This window comes from Equus przewalskii, chromosome 1 (genome assembly GCF_037783145.1).
Source record: "Equus przewalskii isolate Varuska chromosome 1, EquPr2, whole genome shotgun sequence".
NCBI lineage: Eukaryota > Metazoa > Chordata > Mammalia > Perissodactyla > Equidae > Equus > Equus przewalskii.
In genome coordinates, this window is record NC_091831.1 from 94,983,014 (window position 1) to 95,001,538 (window position 18,525).

General features: G+C 48.9%; 1 long non-coding RNA gene across 2 annotated transcripts in view; it reads left to right on the top strand.

Annotated features, from left to right (window-relative positions):
- Positions 1 to 3,676: 3,676 nt before the first annotated feature.
- The window catches only part of LOC139083131 (uncharacterized), a 67,289-nt gene continuing 52,440 nt past the window's right edge, over positions 3,677 to 18,525 (top strand). For both annotated transcript variants that reach the window (XR_011539703.1, XR_011539701.1), the window contains exons 1-3: positions 3,677 to 3,795; positions 11,667 to 11,811; positions 12,629 to 13,494. This is a non-coding gene — a long non-coding RNA (uncharacterized lncRNA). The remainder of the gene's footprint in view (positions 3,796 to 11,666; positions 11,812 to 12,628; positions 13,495 to 18,525) is intronic.

The window sequence follows — 18,525 nt, forward strand, 5'->3', positions numbered from 1 at the left end:
TAGCTGAGGGAGGATGGCAGTGTGGGTCCAGAAAGGAAAGAATTGAGACCACAAATTTCACACCTCATGGTTCTGACTGATTCCCCCAAGAGGCAGAGATGGTGAGAGAACCCAGCATTAGACCCAAAGGGAAGGCACAGGTTGAATTTGAGCACAGCTACAGAAATATTGTCTGAGAGCTTTGCCTTTTCTCTGTGTTCCTAGCCCCACCCAGCTCTTCTGTGCTTCCAGTCTGAGCTCCTGGAGACTGAGGTGAAATGGGTGGAACATTTCCAAGTACAGAAGGTCTTAGACTTGGAACCTAAGGGAACCTCAGAGGCCTACTTGTCCTCACTTAGTGAAAAATGTTCTTGATTGGGCATCATTTGATGCTTCATCATTAGAAAGGTCCCTCCTGTATCACACCCAGATGTGCCTCCCAGTAACTGCCAAAGAATGGTACCACTTGTGGCCAGTTGGCACCATGCTGGACGAATTCTTGCCCCTTTCCAAGTTAGGGCTGGTCCTGGAAGTGTCAGCGACGTCATGTGGTTCCAGCAGAGTTGCTCCTTGTGCGCATGTGCATGGGCTTGACGGATGTCGGGGTGGCGAAATGTATTGTTGTGGACTCAGACAACCCAACTGGTGAGTAAATGGGTGGCTATATTTATCTCCATCCCCCAGGCCCAGGAGCTCCCGCTCTGTGCCAGAAATGGGAAAAACAAGCTTGCGGGGAGATGCTTCCCATTATTGTGACAAGTAATTAGGGGATGTGAGATGTTCAGAAATTGCTTTATTAGACAAATGCTGCTTATAAACCCCACGCAGCAAACATTCCCGGGGAGTTGCTTCTGGTCCCAGGACTCTGCTGCTGAAGGAGTCCCAGTGCCCCAGAGTCGAGGGGCTCTCCTGGTGCCTCCTCACAGTGGCCATGAGCAGATGGCCAGACAAGATGAGAGAGTAGTGACAAGTTTGCAGGGAAAGGTCTGGATTTGAGTCTGTGCTCTGCCCCTTCTCACTGCGTGATCTTAGGCAAGTCAGTTAGGCTGCAGTTTCCAGGTCGGTTGGTGGGAGTAGTGCTTTTTGCTCTCTGCTTCGGGAAGTGTCCCCAGCAGACCCTACTACTGCCAGGGATGAAGAGAAGTGGTGATGGCAGATCCCAGGCATTAGGGCCTGCCACTTGGAGCTGGGATAGTTGAAGAGGTGTTTCTGGTGGGAACAGAACGTTAATTGAGTGTCTACTATTGGGAGTGGAATGGCCCGAGTGACAGAGTTGAACAAAATTCCTCCCCAGGTTGCTCATCATCCACAGAGAAGACAGAGGATCCTAGGACAAGAGCAGTTTGAAATGAAAATTGTAGCAGTGGGAGCCAGGGTCTGCAAGCTTTTCTGTTATGACAAGGGCCAGAGAGTCAATGTTTTAGGTTTTGCGGGCCGTGCGGTCTCTCACCACTGCTCAACTCTGCTATTGTCGCACAAAAGGAGGCTGGACAATATGTAAAGGAAGGTGCGTGCCTGATTTCTCATGGAACTATTTGCGGACACTGAAATTTGAACTTCACATCGTTTTCACATGTCCTGAAATATTATTCTTCTTTTGACTTTTTCAAACACTTAAAAATGGCAAAACCATTCTTAGCTCGTGGTCCACAGAAAAGCAGGTGGGCAGCTGGATTTGGGCTGGAGTTTGCAGACTCCTGGCAAGGAGGAAAAAGCGATGGGGTCCACTAGGGGGACCAGGGAAGGCTTTGCTGGATCCGGGTCTCTAAGAATATGAAGGTTTCACTGGGACCACGTGCTGGGGAGGGGCGGGCCTTCTAGGCAGAGGGAAGTGCGGTTGCTCCTGCGATGAGGCAGCAGCAGGAGTGTCTGCCGGAGGACGGGGAGTCCGAAGGGATTGGATTATAGGTGCAAGGTAGGGAAGTGAGTGGGTGAGACTGGAGACTGCAAGGTTGGGGTGGGGTCGGGGAGCCATATAAGCCATGAAAAGGAGTCGAGGATATCCTGAGGCCCACGGGGCTCCTGTGGAAGTTTCTTGACTTTGCAGGAGGCCCCACCTGGTCATGGCAGGAGGCCCAGGGAGGGGTTGTCTCAGTAGATTGGGAGGAGAGCAGGCGAAAACCTGAATGGAGGCAATAGCAGAGGGGACAGGAGTAAGAATCCGGACTGGAGAGATTCCTGAGGGAGAATCCATAGGTAGAAACAGCCCAGATAAGAGGGTTAGGGAGGAGCGGAGGCCAGCTCCAAGGTCACATCCCCAGTGGAGTGCCATTTATGGGCCGGCACCCCATGATGCGCCCTCAGTGTGTTGGCCAGTAGTGTCTAATGGTGCATCAAAGGAAGGGCAGGGAGGGGCTTCCCATTTGTTGGGGACCAGGAGCTTTGTAAACATCTTCTCCTTCAGTCCCACCACTGTCCTACAGAGGGAATCTATGGTCTCACTTTACAGATGAGAAAACCCAGGCCCAGAAAGGTTAAGCAGTTTGCCCCAGGCTCCACAGCTGGTAAGAGAAAGGGGAGCTCTGGTCTTGGGTCATCACTCTAAACATCCATCTCTTTCAACCTGGACACCCTGCTGGGGGCAGTTTGTGAGCATGGGGCACCCCAAGCCCAGACGGTCGTATGTATGGGTGCCTGGTCACACTGGAGGCTGTGGAGGAGAGCACAGCAAACCAGGGGGAGGTGGGAGGGGCTTGAACTGACAGAAGGCGGACAAACAGATCCTCTGCTGGGAGTCTGGGTTTGACTCTAGAGAACGGATCGAGGGTGTGGCTCAGAGAGACCTCTGGCAGCCTGCTGAGCTGCCTCTGGCTGTGGTTTTCCTTTCTGAAGCCTGGCTGGGAGGATGTTGAGGGGGCCGCGGGAGCGGGTCTGGTCACTCTGCATACAAAGCTGTCCTCCCAGGAAAGCCACCTTCCCAAGCTCTGCTGGGGCACCTTTCCCAAGCTGTCAGTTCCATTCTGTGCCTCTACCACACTGAAGTGCCCAATTTTCAGTGGGTTGCCACTGTCAACAGACCACATCTGGCTCTCCTGCCTGGCAGGGAAGGCCAGACCAGCACAGGGCTCCAGTTTTCTCTTTAAAGTCCACTTTTTACTGTCCCCAACAGAACTTTTACTGCCCTGGCCCCAGTGAGGCATGGTAGCCCTCTGCTGAGATGGCCCCATCCCTCTGTAAACCCAGGGAGATGCGTTCCCCCAGGGGCAGCTGGGCCCCGACTCCCTCCAGGTCTTCCTCGGCCAGTCAGCTCTCCCCATGCTGTGATGGTGTGAGGTCCAAGTTACTCTCAGGGAGCGGTGCTGAGGGCTGACCAAGTGCTTGTTCCAGGTAAAAAGGGAGAAGAGGGGGTTTCAAAGGGAAGCCAAGGGCCTTGAGTCCTGGAGCAGAAGACCCCTGGATAGAGAAAAACACCAAATTGGAGGCAGAGATAATGGGGGCCACCAATTAACCACAGGGCCCTGGGGGCAGTGTGTTGGAGGAACCTTCAGATTTTAGGCAAAGGTCGTCATAGGTCTCCCTAGTCACCCCGCTCCCTGCAGGACTGTCATGGGCTCTGCTGTGAAGACATCCATCGTGGGATGTAGTCAAGGCCATGCATATGGGGTGGGGCTGGAAGGTCTTTGTGTCTTAGGGAGAGGGCCTCTTGGGAGTAGAGCTAGCTGGGTAAACCTGAAAATGTCTTGTTTTCCGTGTTATTTCAGTGGCCCCAGGAAGATCCCCGACCTGGAGGAGGTGGGTTCTTCTCCTAACACTTGTCACGGTAATCACAAGGCTGCAACCCTGAAGAGCTACTGAACATTCACAATGTGCTTTCAGGTACATTCCCTCATCCAGTCTTCATAGTAACCTGTTCAGTGAGGGTCGTCATCCCCATTCTACAGGTGGGGATGCTGAGGCTCAAGATCAAACCTGATCTGTTAGTCTCCTCGTAATGGCCACAACCCTGGCCTTCAAGATCTCTGGGGAAACCCCCTTCTGAGTTCTCTGTCCTAGCAGGAGGGCACTGTGTTTGCTAAGTGTTAACCCAGAGCATTTTAATTAGCTTTTTAGAAGCTTCTCACACAGCTAGTAAGTGACAAGCTGGGGAATCAAATCCTAGTTCTATGCTGCTTCTAACACCTGTATTGTTACTTAACTGCAGGTGTGTGTGCACCTGTGGCCTTGGTGAAATTATGTACTCCTTGAGTGTGGAGATTCTGTTTCCTGCTTTGCGTAAGGCCTGCTTCGTGCTGGGGACTAGCACATAGTACACGCTCAGTCAACATTTGGCTGATTATCTCTTCTCTCCTACCCCAAATTCGAGATGCTCTGCCCCTAAGTCATTTGCTTAGGAAGGAGCAATGGAATGCTGTTAGTTTCTCTCAGATCCTCTTCCGTTTGGGAGTTTTTGTGGGGCATTCCCATAGCTGACCTTGGGAACAGAGATCCAATTCTTTCAATTTGGAGCATTTATATCCTGATCACACCCATTCCCATGATGCATCTTCTCATGGTCTTGGACAGTTTAGATCTTGGCCTGGTGGGAGGACAGGGGAGAGATGGTGGCCTCCTGTGATCCCTTGGGCTCCAGAATCTTGGATGCCAATTTCTCACCTTTGGCCTGGTCCCTACTGTCCTCTGTGGGACACTTGCAGTTAAGGACTCAAACTCTCAGTCCCACTTTGGGGTTCAGGAAGAGCTGGTCCACCCTCCCCCATCCATCTCTGTTTTAGCTTTCTTCCTCCTAATGGTTTGCCACCTTGGCAGGAAGGGTGCTGCTGGGAGCGAGGGAGGCCCCTCTTGCAAGTTCTCTCTCCTAGCAAGAGGGCACTGTGTTCGCTAATAGGTGTTAAATGGGAGCATCAAATTTTAATCAGTTCCTTAATGGAGTCTGGGGACCTGGGGGAGTTCTCGAGTCCTGCATTATGCCGCTTGCTGGAGCCAAGCTGGACGTGGTGAGTGGGAAGGTGGGATGGGCAGCTGCTGTCACAGCCAGAGCTACTAGAAGGTGGGGTAGGGCTGGCCCTGTTGACAGTCACTTTCAGCCAGGATGGCACAGCTCAGCTAGTGTCACCACTGTGACTACTCTTGGTGACAATCCACTGATGGCTTCCTCTTGGTAGGAAGCAGGTCTAGCAACAAATGTGGAAATGGGAGATCACTGGCATCAGAAGACCCTGGTTTATATGCTGAGATTCTCAAGTTGAGCGAATGTGGACAGCTTCTTTGGTGTGGTAGCTCATTATAATAATGGCCCTCAATGAATAATGGCCCTCCCTGTGTCCCTTTTGCAATGGGATGTTGCCACTCCTCCCATTAAGAGGCAGAGTACATTTCTCCATCTCCTTTACCCTGAGTTGGCCTGTGGCTTATTTTGACTAACAGAAGATGGTGGAAGTGTCATTAGGTGAATTCTGGAGCTGCTTTCCACTTGCTTGGAATACTGCCCTGAGACTCCCATGAAAGGGAGCCTTTCTATTCTAGTGGAGGGTGAGAACCCCTGTAGAGGAGAACCAGGGTGGCTTGCTCATGGCCAGCACCATCTGCCAGACCTGTGAGCAAGGTGACCTTCCAGCTCCAGGTGAGCTGTCAGCTGGCTGCAGCGTATGAGTGACCCTAGGGAAGACCTGCAGAAGGACCACCCAGATTGTAAGAAATAAAAAATCGTTGTTTCAAGGCACTGAGTTTTGGGGTGCTTTGTTGCTTATTAATGGATAAGTGAACTGCTGGCTTCTCTAAGCCTTGGATTCTGAGATTTAGCACAGGAGCACCTTGTTGTTGGGAGGGGCATCAGTGATAGGTGCCCTGGACTGTGCCTGGGACATAGTAGGTCTGCCTGGGGAGAGAATTACTGTTAGTGAGACTGGAAAGGAGAGTGAGGCTGGTTAGGAAGGGCCTTGATTGCCACAGTGAGGAGATGTGACAGCGGTGGTAGTGGGACGAGAGGAGAGGAATGAAGTGCAAGAAATTCCTGAGACGAAACAATGGGACTTGATGAATGACTGGTACGAGCAGGAAGGGTGAGTCAGAGATGCCTCGGAGGTTGCCAGCCTGGGTAAGTGGGTAAACAACGCTGCTGAGGAAAGTGGGAGGAAGAGCAGGTCTGGGGGGGAAGATGAACAAGTTCAGCTTTGCTCAGTTGGCTGTGAGAAGGAGATACCTGGATGCAGGTGAGTATATGGGTCTGAGCTCAGGAGAGTGGCCAGGGACGGGGCTGGAGGTGTGGGACTCACTGGGGAGCAGGAGGCCCTTGAAACCTGGAGGATGACTGTCTTAGTCGCTTTGGGCTGCTGTAACAGAACATCATAGACTGGGTGGCTTAGAAACAACAGAAACTTATTTCTTCCAGTTCGGAGGATGGAAGTCAGAGATCAGGGTGCTAGCGCGGTGAGGTTCTGTGTCTGGTGAAGACCTGCTTCCCGCTCCATAAGCTGCCATCTTCTCTCTGTGTCTGCACCTGGTGGAAGGGGTGAGGAATCTCCCTGGCGTCCCTTGCGTGAGGGCACTAAAGGCATTCAGGAGGGTTCCACTCTGATGACCTAATTACCTCTCAAAGGCTCCGCATCCTAATACCATCACCATGGGTGTTAGAGTTTCATCATATGAATTTTGGGGTGGTCACAAGCATTCAGACCATACCAGTGACTCAAAGGGCTGGGTTAGGGACACAAGGCTGGGACATCCCAGGTTTCTCCAGGGATTAAAGTGAAGTATAGCTAAAGTAACAGCTTGGATAGCCTACCAGCCTACTGAAGATTTAGTCTGCAGGGGTCAGTCTCTCCGGAAACCCTTTGTTTCAGGAGAAAATGTGAACCATCAAGAGGGCCTCACAGATGAGTGGATTCCAGACTTCCACAGTGCTCCAAGGGCAGCTAATTTCCAATCGCAATCTGTGATTTGATTTAATTTTAAAAAGCCCATCTATAAAACTCAACAAGGAGATGCTAACTGTAGTGGCCTCCCGGCTGAAGATTAATGGGTGATTTTTTTCCCCCCTTCTTTCTATTTTTTTGGACATCCCAAATCTTCTGTAATGAGCATTCAGTACTTTTTCTTGGCACGCAATATTTTTAAAAGGACACACACACAAAAACCAAATTACAAAAACAAATCAAAACAAGAAGATTTTAAGGCTGGAGAATAGAACTTTACTTCCAGGAAAAGGGGGGCCCCAGATATGGTTCTGCTCTCAAACACCAGGACCCCACAAAAGAGCAAAGCCCAAGGAGGACAGAAAGGGGAAATGGTCACTCTCCCTGGAGCTGCAGAGACAGTTCCAACTTTACAGGTCTGAAAATCTGTGAACAGTTGAGGAAAGATGGTGGTGGCAGCTGGGAAGGGGAGGGTGAAGTAACCTGGCCTTGACGGCCTTTTGGGAAAGTTGGTGTTTTAGGTGCTTAGCTTTGAGTTGGTCATAGTCGGCCTGACCATGTTGGGAGCCCTTGGGTGGCAGAAGAACATATGTCCAGGTGGGCCAGGCCACAGGGTTGGGTTCTCCAGCCAAGGAGAGTGGAACAGTCCAAGTCGCTGAGTCCTGAGGGTAGGCGTGGAGGTATGATGTCTCATCTGCAAGTCATCACTTCTGAGAGCACCGGGCAGTCAGATGAAGGTCCAAAGCTTTGCTTAGGGAGTCCTGAAATGCAAGCAGATGCAAGGAGGCTCGCCTGGGTCCTGGGCAGGGTAGGGAGGGGAGAAAGGCTTGGTGAGTAGCAATCAATAGCCAGCTGACCCAAGGGGGCCTGGCAATGGTACCCAGGCTGTAGAGAGGGAGGCTGAAGCTTAATGTTTCTTCTCAAGTGCACCCCGCCCCTGGCTTACCCTGGCCCCCTGACTTTGGCTAGCTTGGGCAGGCTGCTTTCATCCTCTACTTGCTATTGGAGGAAGGGCTTCTGGTATCTCCCAGCCCTGGATCTCCACACTCAAGGTAGGTTGGGAGTAAGTGTGCCGGCAGCTGGGTAGAATTGCACAGTTGGGCTGGTGAGAGGAGAATTCAACCAGGGGGAAGGAAACTTTGAATATAAACCCTGTTGGTTTGCATCCCCATGGCAGAGGGGCTATCTCAAAAGAGAAAATCCACTCATCTCATTGCTCAGAAAGGTCCTCTTGATTTTTTGGGGAGGGGGGATAAGCATGTGAGTTTGGGGAGGATAAAGTGAGACACAGGAGGTGAAATAACTTGCTATAAAGCAAATGGCTGCGTGAGAGTGGGGTATTAGTGTGGTTATCCCTGCAAGGGTGGGGAGCCCTTCCTGTTGAATGCCTGTCTGTCCTCCTAGACTGTCATGTTCGTGGATGTTGTGTTCACGGCTGTAATAACTGCTAAGCTTTGTTAACCACTTAATTGATGTCAGGCTCCTACTAAGCACTTTGCAAATGCCATCTTAACCCTGTATGACCCTACTATCCCCAGTTTACAGACGAGGAGTCAGAGGCCCAAGAGTTACCTTGGCATACAGTGCACGTCCTGTAAGTTCCAGAGGCCGATGCAGGTGGTCTAGTCCAGAGCCTGTACTCTTAACCTCTGTCCTTTAAGCCAAATCCCCAGCATGCTGCACACAGTAGGCACTCATGAAATATTTGTTGCGCTGAGTTAAATCAAATCAGATTGCTATTCCCAGGAAAGCCAAAGATCATAAATTCTTTGGAACCCGAATCTCTTTAAACACCATTTTTAGAATCTCAGTTACTGGGAAGAAAACAAAATAGGAGGGTGGGTAGGTCTTCAAGAAGGATCTCACTCTTCCCTGTTTGCAGCTGGTGTGGTTTGCTGCCCTCCGATGCTGCCCCTGCCTGGTAGATAGCCCTTCCTCCCATCTTGCCCTCTTGGGGGAGAGAGGAGGATGGAGCGCCCACCGTGGCACACAGGAGCAGGGGCAGAGCAAAGATCAGTGCTCTCCAAGCTGCTGGAGCCGGTGAGGCGGAGGCCAGACGAGCTGGAGCTGAATACAATTTTTGTCAGAGTTCCCTTCCCGTCTGTGAATGCAAATCCTGAATTACAAGCCATCCGGATGACAAGCTGACATTTTAGCTCCAAACATTCTCCTATAATTAGTAGAATCTAATGCAATACAGGGAATGGCTCCATTTTACACACACGTTATCGTAATGCCTTTAAATAAGATAATTGATTATGCCTCTGCATAAGAAAGTGAAATATTCGGTGTAATTAAAACCAGCATTCCGATCCTGGCTCTCTGACAGGTGATCCACGTGTCACTTTATAAACCCTCAAAGTAGTGTTCACGCCCACATTCCAGTTTTCAAAGTTTGTTGTAAAAAAACTTTGGAGAATTTTTTTTCTTCTTCTCATGGTTTTCAGCTTTGGGTCTAGAAATCTGAGTGAAGGTAGCTACTGACTTTTTGGGTATTTCTGTATTCCTCCTCAGCTCCCTGACACAATCACAAACTGTCTCATGTTTCCCTGTAGATCTTCATTTTATAGATGGGGAAATTGAGGCACAGGGAAGCGACAGCACTTCTGTGGCTGAGTCAGGCTTGGAATTCAAAATCTGTTTTACAGCCCTTGAGATTAGATTTTAATTTGAGTTGTTTTGCTAAAAGTGGGAAAAAGTATGGTTCAGTGGACAGAATGTAAGGCTGGGATCAGGAAGTCTGAATTCCAGTCTTGGCTTTGCAATCAGTTAACTTCTCTGAGCATTCATTTCTCCACTTACTTCATTGATTGGCTGCGGAAAAGTTAGATCAATTTAGTAAAGTGAGAGATCTTAATACAATGGCAATCTAATAGGTAGGCTCCTGGGTCGTCCGGGGTGGGTGTGGGGAGATTAGTTGTTTGAGTAAAGAAAAGTCAGATATGGCTGTAGAAATCTCAGTGACCCTGAGTTCTAGGAAGTCCCCAATACTGCCCCATTCCTCTTGAGCCAACCTCCGTCTCCTGGAAGTTGAGTGGTGGGAATGAGACAGGAGTGGGCGATACTAGTAGGAAGGCCAGTTGAGAATTGTGTGGGTCACTATCTGCCTTTCTGATACCTGAAGATGCTGCTGCAGATATCTCAAGTGGCCTTGACACTGTCCTACATTAGTCCCACCCTCTCAGGAAGTCTCCAAAGGTTAATTTGTGACATACTTTTGTGGGACAGCTGGTGGGTGTTGGGTGAGTACTCTGGGGCCAGGAAACCAAGCTACTTCAATTGGTTTCTCTTAAGCGGGCAAACTAGTTACTTCATCTTTCTTCTCGTGGACTCCATACTTTCACCCCAATAATCATACTAACCAAAGCCTAGCTCCTTACAGAGATATCAAGACTACTACATTTGTGCAGGAAAAACTCTTCCCAGGATTGTCCTGTTCACCCTTGTATTAGTTTCCTATTGCTGCTGAACAAATTACCACACACTCAGTGTCTCAATACAACACACATGTATCATTTACTGGAGGTCAGAAGTCTGAAGTGGATCTCGCTGAGCTAAAATCACAGTGTTGGCAGGGTGGCATTCCTTCTGGAGGCTCTAGGGGAGAATCCATTTCCCTGCCTTTCCAGCTTCCAGAGGCTGCCTGCGTTCTTTGGCTCACGGTCTCTTCCTCCATCTTCAGAGCCAGCAAAGGCCAGTGAAGTCTTTCTAACTGTGCCATATCTCTGATTCTGACTCTTCTGTCCCCCTCTTCCCCATTTCAGGACCCTTTTGATTACACTGAGCCTTCCAGGATCATCCAGGGAAACGTCCCCATCTCAAGATCCTTAACTCAATCACATCTGCAAGGTCCATTTAGCCACGTAAAGTAACGTAATCACATGGTCCAGGGAATAGGATGTGGGCATGTTTTTTGGGAGCCATTATTCTGCCTACCACATGATCTAGCCCCAAGGATAATTGTATTAGTTATCTATTGCTTCTTAATAAATTACCTCTAAATTTTGTGGCCTGAACAATGAGCATTTACTGCCTCACAGTTTCTATTTGTAAGGAATCTGGGTATCCCTGGCTGGGGGTCTCTCACAAGGCTCTAATCAAGGTCAGCTGGAGCTATAGTCAGCTCAAAGCTTGATGGGGGTGGATTCACTTCCAAGTTCACTCACATGGCTGTTGGCAGCCCTCAGGTTGTCACTGGCTGTTGACTGGAAACATCAGTTCTTTGCCATATCGGCCTCTCCATAGGGTAGCTCACAATATGGCAGCTGAATTCCTTCAGAGTGAGCGAGTGTGAGAGGAAAAGAGAGCACCCAAGTGGAAGCCATAGTCTTTTTATAACCTAATATTGGAAGTGACATCTCATTCCTTTTTGCCATATCCTATTTGTTAGAAATGAGTCAATAAATCCAGCCCCTGCTCAAGAAGAGCAGATTACACAAGAGTGTAATCAAGAAGGGAGGATCAAATCCAGGGCCATCTTAGAGGTGGCTTACTCCAGCAATCACACATACCACTTCCCTTAGGGAAGGCTGATCCATAATGATCAGAGATTAGGCTTCCAAAATTTAAGGCAGGAGAAATCAGACTTTAGGGACCTCATCCTAATACGTAGGAAAGTGAGATATGGAGAGGGTGGGTGGGTAGGTGAGTGGCTATAAAACTTTCTTCCATCTCGGTCAGTGGTTCTCTAACTTAGGAGGCATATTAGAATTATCTGGAAAGCAAGAAAAATATCAAAGCCTGGGCTCCAACTGTGTAGATTCTTAGTTAGTTGGACTGAAGTAGAATCCATGCGTATACATTTTTTAGAACTCCTGTAATTCTGGTTTGTATCAGGGTTGAGAAAGTTTGATCTAAAGAGTTTGCTGATATCTACAAGAGGGGATTTGGAGACCCCATGGAACTCTTTGAAGTCTGGATCTTCCAAATGATGATAATGATGATGAGGATGAAGACAATAATAAGAAGAATTATTGTTTACGTGAGTACTTAATACTTGGCAGGCACTGTGTTACTTATCTCCTGAGCCTCAGTTTCCTTATCTAAAAAATGAAGAAAGCAGCATCAATCCAACAGGGGAATTGTGAAGTCTCAATGATTTAAGTATGCAAAATGTTCACAGCAACGCTTGGCACCTGGTCAATGCTTGCTTCACGTCAGCTCCTTCCTGTCCTGGCCATCCTCGTACTCCTTTTGGGGAGCCAAGATATCATGAAGAAGGAATTCCCTGCCCCACTGCCCTAGACTGTTGGAACTGCTGGACAAGGCTGAGTGAACTCAGAGGCACCTACAAAGGACATTGTGTAAGTGACCATAGGCCTGATGGGCTGCCCAGGAGCCCATGATGCAGCCCTGGCCTGGGGTGAGGCCAGCTGCGTGGTGCACCCAGGTCCTCTGTTAAATGGCTTGGACCAGCAGCCTGAGCCAAGAGCAGTGATTCTGGCCTATTTTTACCTCCAAGTGGCAGAGCTGGATCTATTCCTCTTCTTAGAGGAACAGTCTCTGCTGAATACAGCTTACCTCTAAGGCCCCAGTCCACTTCTTGTCACTGATGACTGAGCTCTGTTGATAATTATTCCCAACCTTGCCAGACCTCTTAGGCTTCTCCAGAGCTACCTGGTAGTCTGGCCTGGGGCTAAGGTGGTTGTGATTCTTCCTGGGCAGGATTTTGGCCTCCCCTGCTTAGGCCATCACTGGGTTCTTCTGGTGTGCTTGTACTTGTCTCCTCTCATCATCCTAAATAGGAAAGTAGAAAGGGATGGTGACCTAAGCCATCTTCTCTGTTCTTCCATTATTAGGGAAACTGAGGCAGAGTAGAGGGCCTTATCTGCTTACTGATGGCATCAGCTTGACTACATGTGAAGTTCAGAGCCTCCTAGAAGCTTCAACCCAGTGAAGATACTCATGAACTGACTGTTTTGTGTGTTCTTTTCTGCCAGAAGCCAAGATCCTAGGGACTGGTGACAAGGATACAAGAAGTTATGTGGTTCTAGTTTCAAAGGGGCTAAGTGCAAGATTCAAAATGGTTTTTCTATATTGAAATTAGGGTGAGAAAGACTACCCTTTAAATCCTGGTTTTGCCACTATCTTGCTGTGTTACTTAAGGCAAGTTTGTTCACTTAACTTATCTCAGCCTTGGTTTTCTTATCTGTGACATGGGTGTATCAGTCAGCACAGGCTCATGCTGCAGTAACAAACAATCCCCAAATCTCAGTTGCTTAACACAGCAAAGGTTTGTTTTGTATTCACTTTTCATGCCCACCTTGGGTCTACTAAAGGCTCTGCTACATGTTGTCTTTGTTCTAGGACAGAGACTGACAAAAATAGTTATCGTCAGAGACATTGCCAATCCTGTGGCAGCTGGACAGGGAGAGTGGGGACAGATAATGGTACCTTGGTTCTTGCAGCTTCCACCTGGAAGTAACACACATCATTCTGCTTACATTTCATTGGTCAGAGCAAGTCCCACGGCGGCATCTAATTCCAAGGATTCAGGGAAGTGCAGTCTTACCACGTGCCCAGAAAGGAGGAGATCTGGAAATGTTTGGTGAACAGCACTACTGGCTCCCACATTGAGTAATCTTATATCAACTTCCCTGTGGGGTTACTGTAAAGATTAAAGGAGATGATGGATGAAAAATCACTTTGCAAATAATAGACACAGGTAAGATGTTGTTCAAGTAACATTTAGGGGGCAGCCTTGTGTGCCAAATGCCATGCTAGATATTTTGTAACAGCAGCACACCCCTAGACAGAATTCTGGAAGGGAGTGGCTCACCTGGTTTTGCTCCTTCTTGGCACTGGGATCTTGACTGTAATTGTCAGGGAGGGTCTGCTAGCCCAGGCACGTGCGTGGAACAACAGCTCTTCGCTAACTGGAGACTTCTGGGCACTGTCCACAGTACTTCTTGGAAGGGGTCACTCTTATGACAGTTGACCGGTGATCCCCACAAGCGGAGACAATAGGGGTTGTCCTGATGTTGGTCTCTGCGTCCTCCTCACTAAGGAGCAGGTCAGGACTCTCAGCCCAGTGGATTTGAGACTGGCTGTGGTCTGGTTTGGATTTTGGTCCAAGAGCCCCTCTGTGTTCTTGTCGCCAGTGGTCCACTCTGTGCTGAGATGCCTGTTTCTTGTGTTGAGGTCCTTGGAGTGGGAAGTCTTTGGTAATCTGGGGAGGGTCCTGTGACATTACAGTTCCCTGTCCCCAACAGTGGCTTCTCTGGGAGGAACAAAAGCCCTTTGGGATCAGCAATGTGTTGTTGGTGGCTGTACTTCTGTGTTCTCTGACCATTGGAATTTGGGGTTGTAAGAACTCTTCTTCTTTTGATGGGAAGAGTGCCTGCTTGAAATTCAAACTAAAAAGAGATCGCTCTGTCCTTAACATTCTGTGTGGGCCAGTAGACACGCCCCTGGCAACAGTAGCTCAGAACTTAGTCACTCCTGTGCTCAATATACACTTGCAAATGCATTCTCTCATTATCATTTCACAGGGTTAGTCTACTAATTGTCCTGTGAAATAGGTAACATGCTCACCCTCACTTTACAGAAGAGACTGAGGCTCAAGTAACTTATTTGCCTTGTCCAAGGTCCCACAAGTAGTAAGTGACCTAGATTGAAATACAGATCCTCAGATTCCAAACCCATTGCCCCTTTCACTTGACAGTTCTCCTTCATAGTGCTATATTTGCCTTTTTGTGATGATGGAAGATCCTGACTATCAGAGTTTTGGAGCTAGAGGGGATCTAAGAGGTGATCCAGCCCAACTCCCGTATTTTATAGAGGAGGAAACTTGAGGCCCACAGGTGGCTGCCCCATGGCTCACATTGTGCTCTCCATCTCACTCCTCTGCTGTTTCTACCATCTGCTAACCATGATACTGGGGGTTTTTTTTGGTTTTGTTTTGTTTTTGCTTTATTTCTGTCCATTCCCTGCCCCCTTTCTATAATATCTCATCCTCATTTTGTAACACCACCTCCTAGAAGCCTCACTGATCATCTTTCCTCCTCCAGATTAGGTTTGGTGCCTACTCAGTGCAATGTACCTTCCAGATTGTAGATGTACCCATTGTATTATAACTGCTAGTTTGCTGATGGGTGACAAGGGACCTCCTCGTCCACCCATCACTTTGAGGGCAGAAGTTGTGTTTGTTCTACTTGTTACTCTATACTTGGGGCTGGCATTTAGCTGGTGCTCAGAAAATGTTCATAGATTGAAGGAAAGAAGAAAAGAAGGAAGGAAGCAAAGAAGGAAGTAAGGATGGAAGGAAAGATGGAAGCATGGAAGGAAGGATAGAAGGATGGAAGGAAGGAAGGACGGAACGATGGAAGGATGGAAGGAAGGACGGAAGGAAGGACGGAAGGATGGAAGGAAGGATGGAAGGAAAGATGGAAGGATGGAAGGAAGGAAGGATGGAAGGAGGAGTGGAAAGATGGAAGGAAGGATGGAAAGATGGAAGGAAGGAAGGATGGGAGGATGGAAGGAAGGATGGAAGGAAGGACAGAAGGATGGAAGGAAGTATGGAAGGAAGGATGGAAGGATGGATGGAAGAAAGGATGGAAAGATGGAAGGAAAGATGGAAGGAAGGATGGAAGGAAGGATGGAAGGAAGGATGGAAGGATGGAAGGAAGGAAGGACGGAGGTATGGAAGGAAGGATGGAAGGGTGGAAAGGTAGAAGGAAGGAAGGAAGGAAAGAAGGAAGGAAGGAAGGAAAAGGAAGGAAGGAAAGAAGGAAGGAAGGAAGGAAGATGAAAGGAAGGAAGATGAAAAGAAGGAAGGAAGGATGGAAGGAGGCTGCCCGGGTGAGCCTTTCAGGCCACTGTGCAGTGTGAGCCCTCTCTTGTGGGCTGGAGGGGTACCTTCTGAGGAGCTCTCCCCTGTTGAGTCTCCCAAGGGTCAGGGAGCTGGAAGGTCTTTCTGCTGCTTTTGTGGGGCCTGCCTCCTGCCTTCTGAGCTGCTCCTACTCTCACTAGCAGCCCCCGGAAGGAGATGAGCGAGGGGGAGAGAAAGAGAGATTGAAGGGGAGAGAGTGGAGGAGGGTGCCCTGCTCCAAGACAGAGGAACAGCACTTAAAAAATGTCTCTTAGAATCCCTGAAAGAATAAGCTGTAAAAACAACCACACGCGCTCTGCTGGGTGACGCAAGTCAAAGAGAAATGCGATGCAATTAGTCACTGGTTCTGAGTAGGAGGCTGGGAGAATGGTGAAGGGCTGGGGGGCGGTGGCAGCCTCCCTCACAAGCTCTGCATCCTGCGCTCTGAGCGGCCTCCACAGCCCTGGGGAAATGTTATTTCTTTCCTTTCCCCCCTGTGCAGGCCAGAGCCCCTCCTTGCTTCTCTTTGTCTCCCACGAGGTGGCATTTTCCTCCCTTGCCAGCACAGTCTTAGGTCTAGAATTAAGGAGTAGCCCAGAGTCTATAAGTGAGGGAGGAGCCTGGGAGACCAGGGGTCATGGGAATTGAAAGTGGGGAAATATTTGGCCCTGAGCCCACCCTGTGGACTCCAGCTCCCCACTTTCCTGCCCACTCTGGTCCAGAGGGAAATGTTTCCCCTGTCAGGACTTCAAGGGGGTAATTCACTCACTCCCTCACCTACCAAACATTAAGCACCCACGATGTGCCAGCCCCTGCCTTCATGGAGCTCACAGTTTAAGTCAACAGGATGGACAAGTCAACAGGCAAATAGGATGCTGAGTGACAAGAAAAGTGCTGGTTGTTTCCCATTTTCTTCCATCCAAGAGGTAGCCTAGCTGCTCCACATGGGTCCGAGGGGAGGCCCCAGTGAGCATCCCTCACCAGGCCCTCCTGGCTTTCCTGGGTATGGCAGCAGTCTATAGAGATCAGAAGATCTGGGTTCTACATGAAGCTCCACACTGCAGGGACTTTTGGGCTCCCTGGCAAGAGAGAGAGATTCAGGAAGGAAGGATCCTGAGGGTGCTGTCAGGGGCTGAGGTCATCCTGTCTCTTAAGCAGAGCTATTCACAGAGTGGTCCCTGGACCCGCAGCGTCAGCATCTCCTGCAAACTTATTAGAAATACAAAGCCATGGGCCCCACCCAGATCTGCTGAATCAAATTCTCGGGGATTGGGGCCCAGAAATCTGTATTTTAACAAGAATCCAGGTGGTTTCATTTCGCATGAAAGTTTGAGCTGCATTGTTTAAACGACTGGGTGAAATTGGTTCAAATCCCAAGTATCTTCCTGTGGGAAGGCGGAGCCCAGTCTAGCTCCCTCTCTTGGTTTTTGTAAATTTCAAAGGCTTTCCTAGTCACCAATGGCTCTGATTTGGGGGGCTTGGTAATTCTTGTGATCTTTTTGGTGCCCTGGACCTTTATCTTGACCTTGGTTACAACCCAGATATGGGACACAAGCTCTTTTTGATCTACCTTTTTGCACTTTCACACCTCCCAAATACAGCTCACATGAGGTCAATGTGCATAATAGATTTTCCCTTGGGATTTGAGGGTGCATCAAGGAGAGGAGCATCACAGAACTGCAGACAGATCATTTAAAGTTGAATATTTCCCTTTCTTGCCCCTCAGCCGTTTCTAACAACTCAAGCCCCCAGTGATGTCCCTAGGCCTTCTCTCTCCTTCCTTCCTTTTCTCTGCTCTATATCTGATTTTCTATGCATTTAATTTGCCATGGAGCTTAACTCTCCCCTTGTTGGTTCCTTCTAAACCAGTGTTCCAGGATCCCACCTTGCACCCCGCAAGAAACTCTGATATTTTCACAAACAAACATAGTTCCTTCCCTAAGAGAATCTCCGGTGCCATCTGGTAAAATAGTCATTTTCCTTATCCCTCTACATTAGCAACTGGGCTTCTTACCTATTCCTAAGGCGGCCCCTACAACCGTGGCCTTGACAAGCGCCTCCTCCTCTAGGCTGAAGCGTTGTGGTCTGCCCTTTCCACCCCAGCATTACCCCGACCTGGGAAACTTCTCCTTGGCCTTGTGACTGACTTCATTCTTAAGTGGATGCTTCACCCCATTAAACAAATTCTTTAACAATCTTTCCTTCCCTAGCTTGTCCTCTTTTATTGTTGTATTTCTCTCAAAGACCTTTGTTCATTCAGCGAAGTCTTCTTTCTTCTTCTCCATCCCTCAGTCCCTAAATGCTGCCTTCTCCTGCCAGCTCTAACCATTCCTTCCTAGCTGGCTTGTGGAAGCCAGGCCATGAGCACTGCCTCAGTGGGGGTTCTTATTCCCCTCAGGCTTGTACCTATTTTCCAAACTATTGATTCTACTGATGTTATTTAAGCTTTCAGGCAAAAAATGAAGGCAAACTATGCTGCTTCATCATACTCACCCCAAAATAAGCTTGTAATGAGGCTCTCTCTCCAATGGAAGGAGAACAGGTATTTCACCAGAGTGGAGACTCTATCCTCTGTGAATATGTAGGAGCACAGTCAACTTCTGTAGATGGATGGATGTCTAATGCTTTTTCTTATCCTCACCCTCTTGACCTGTCAATCATCTGCAAGACTGTCAACCTTGTGCTCTCCTTTCACTCTCTCTTCAGGCTGGTCCTGGTGTTGGTTCCTTCCGAGGATCTTCTCCTTCTATTTTGGGCATTCCTTTGAGTGTTCCTGTCATATAACATGGGCACCTCCACTCCCCTCCCTATTTCTCTTTGCCAGGAGTAGGCCCCAAGTCCAGAACCAAAATGTCGAGGATCAGGGAGGCAGAATGAAGGGCATGG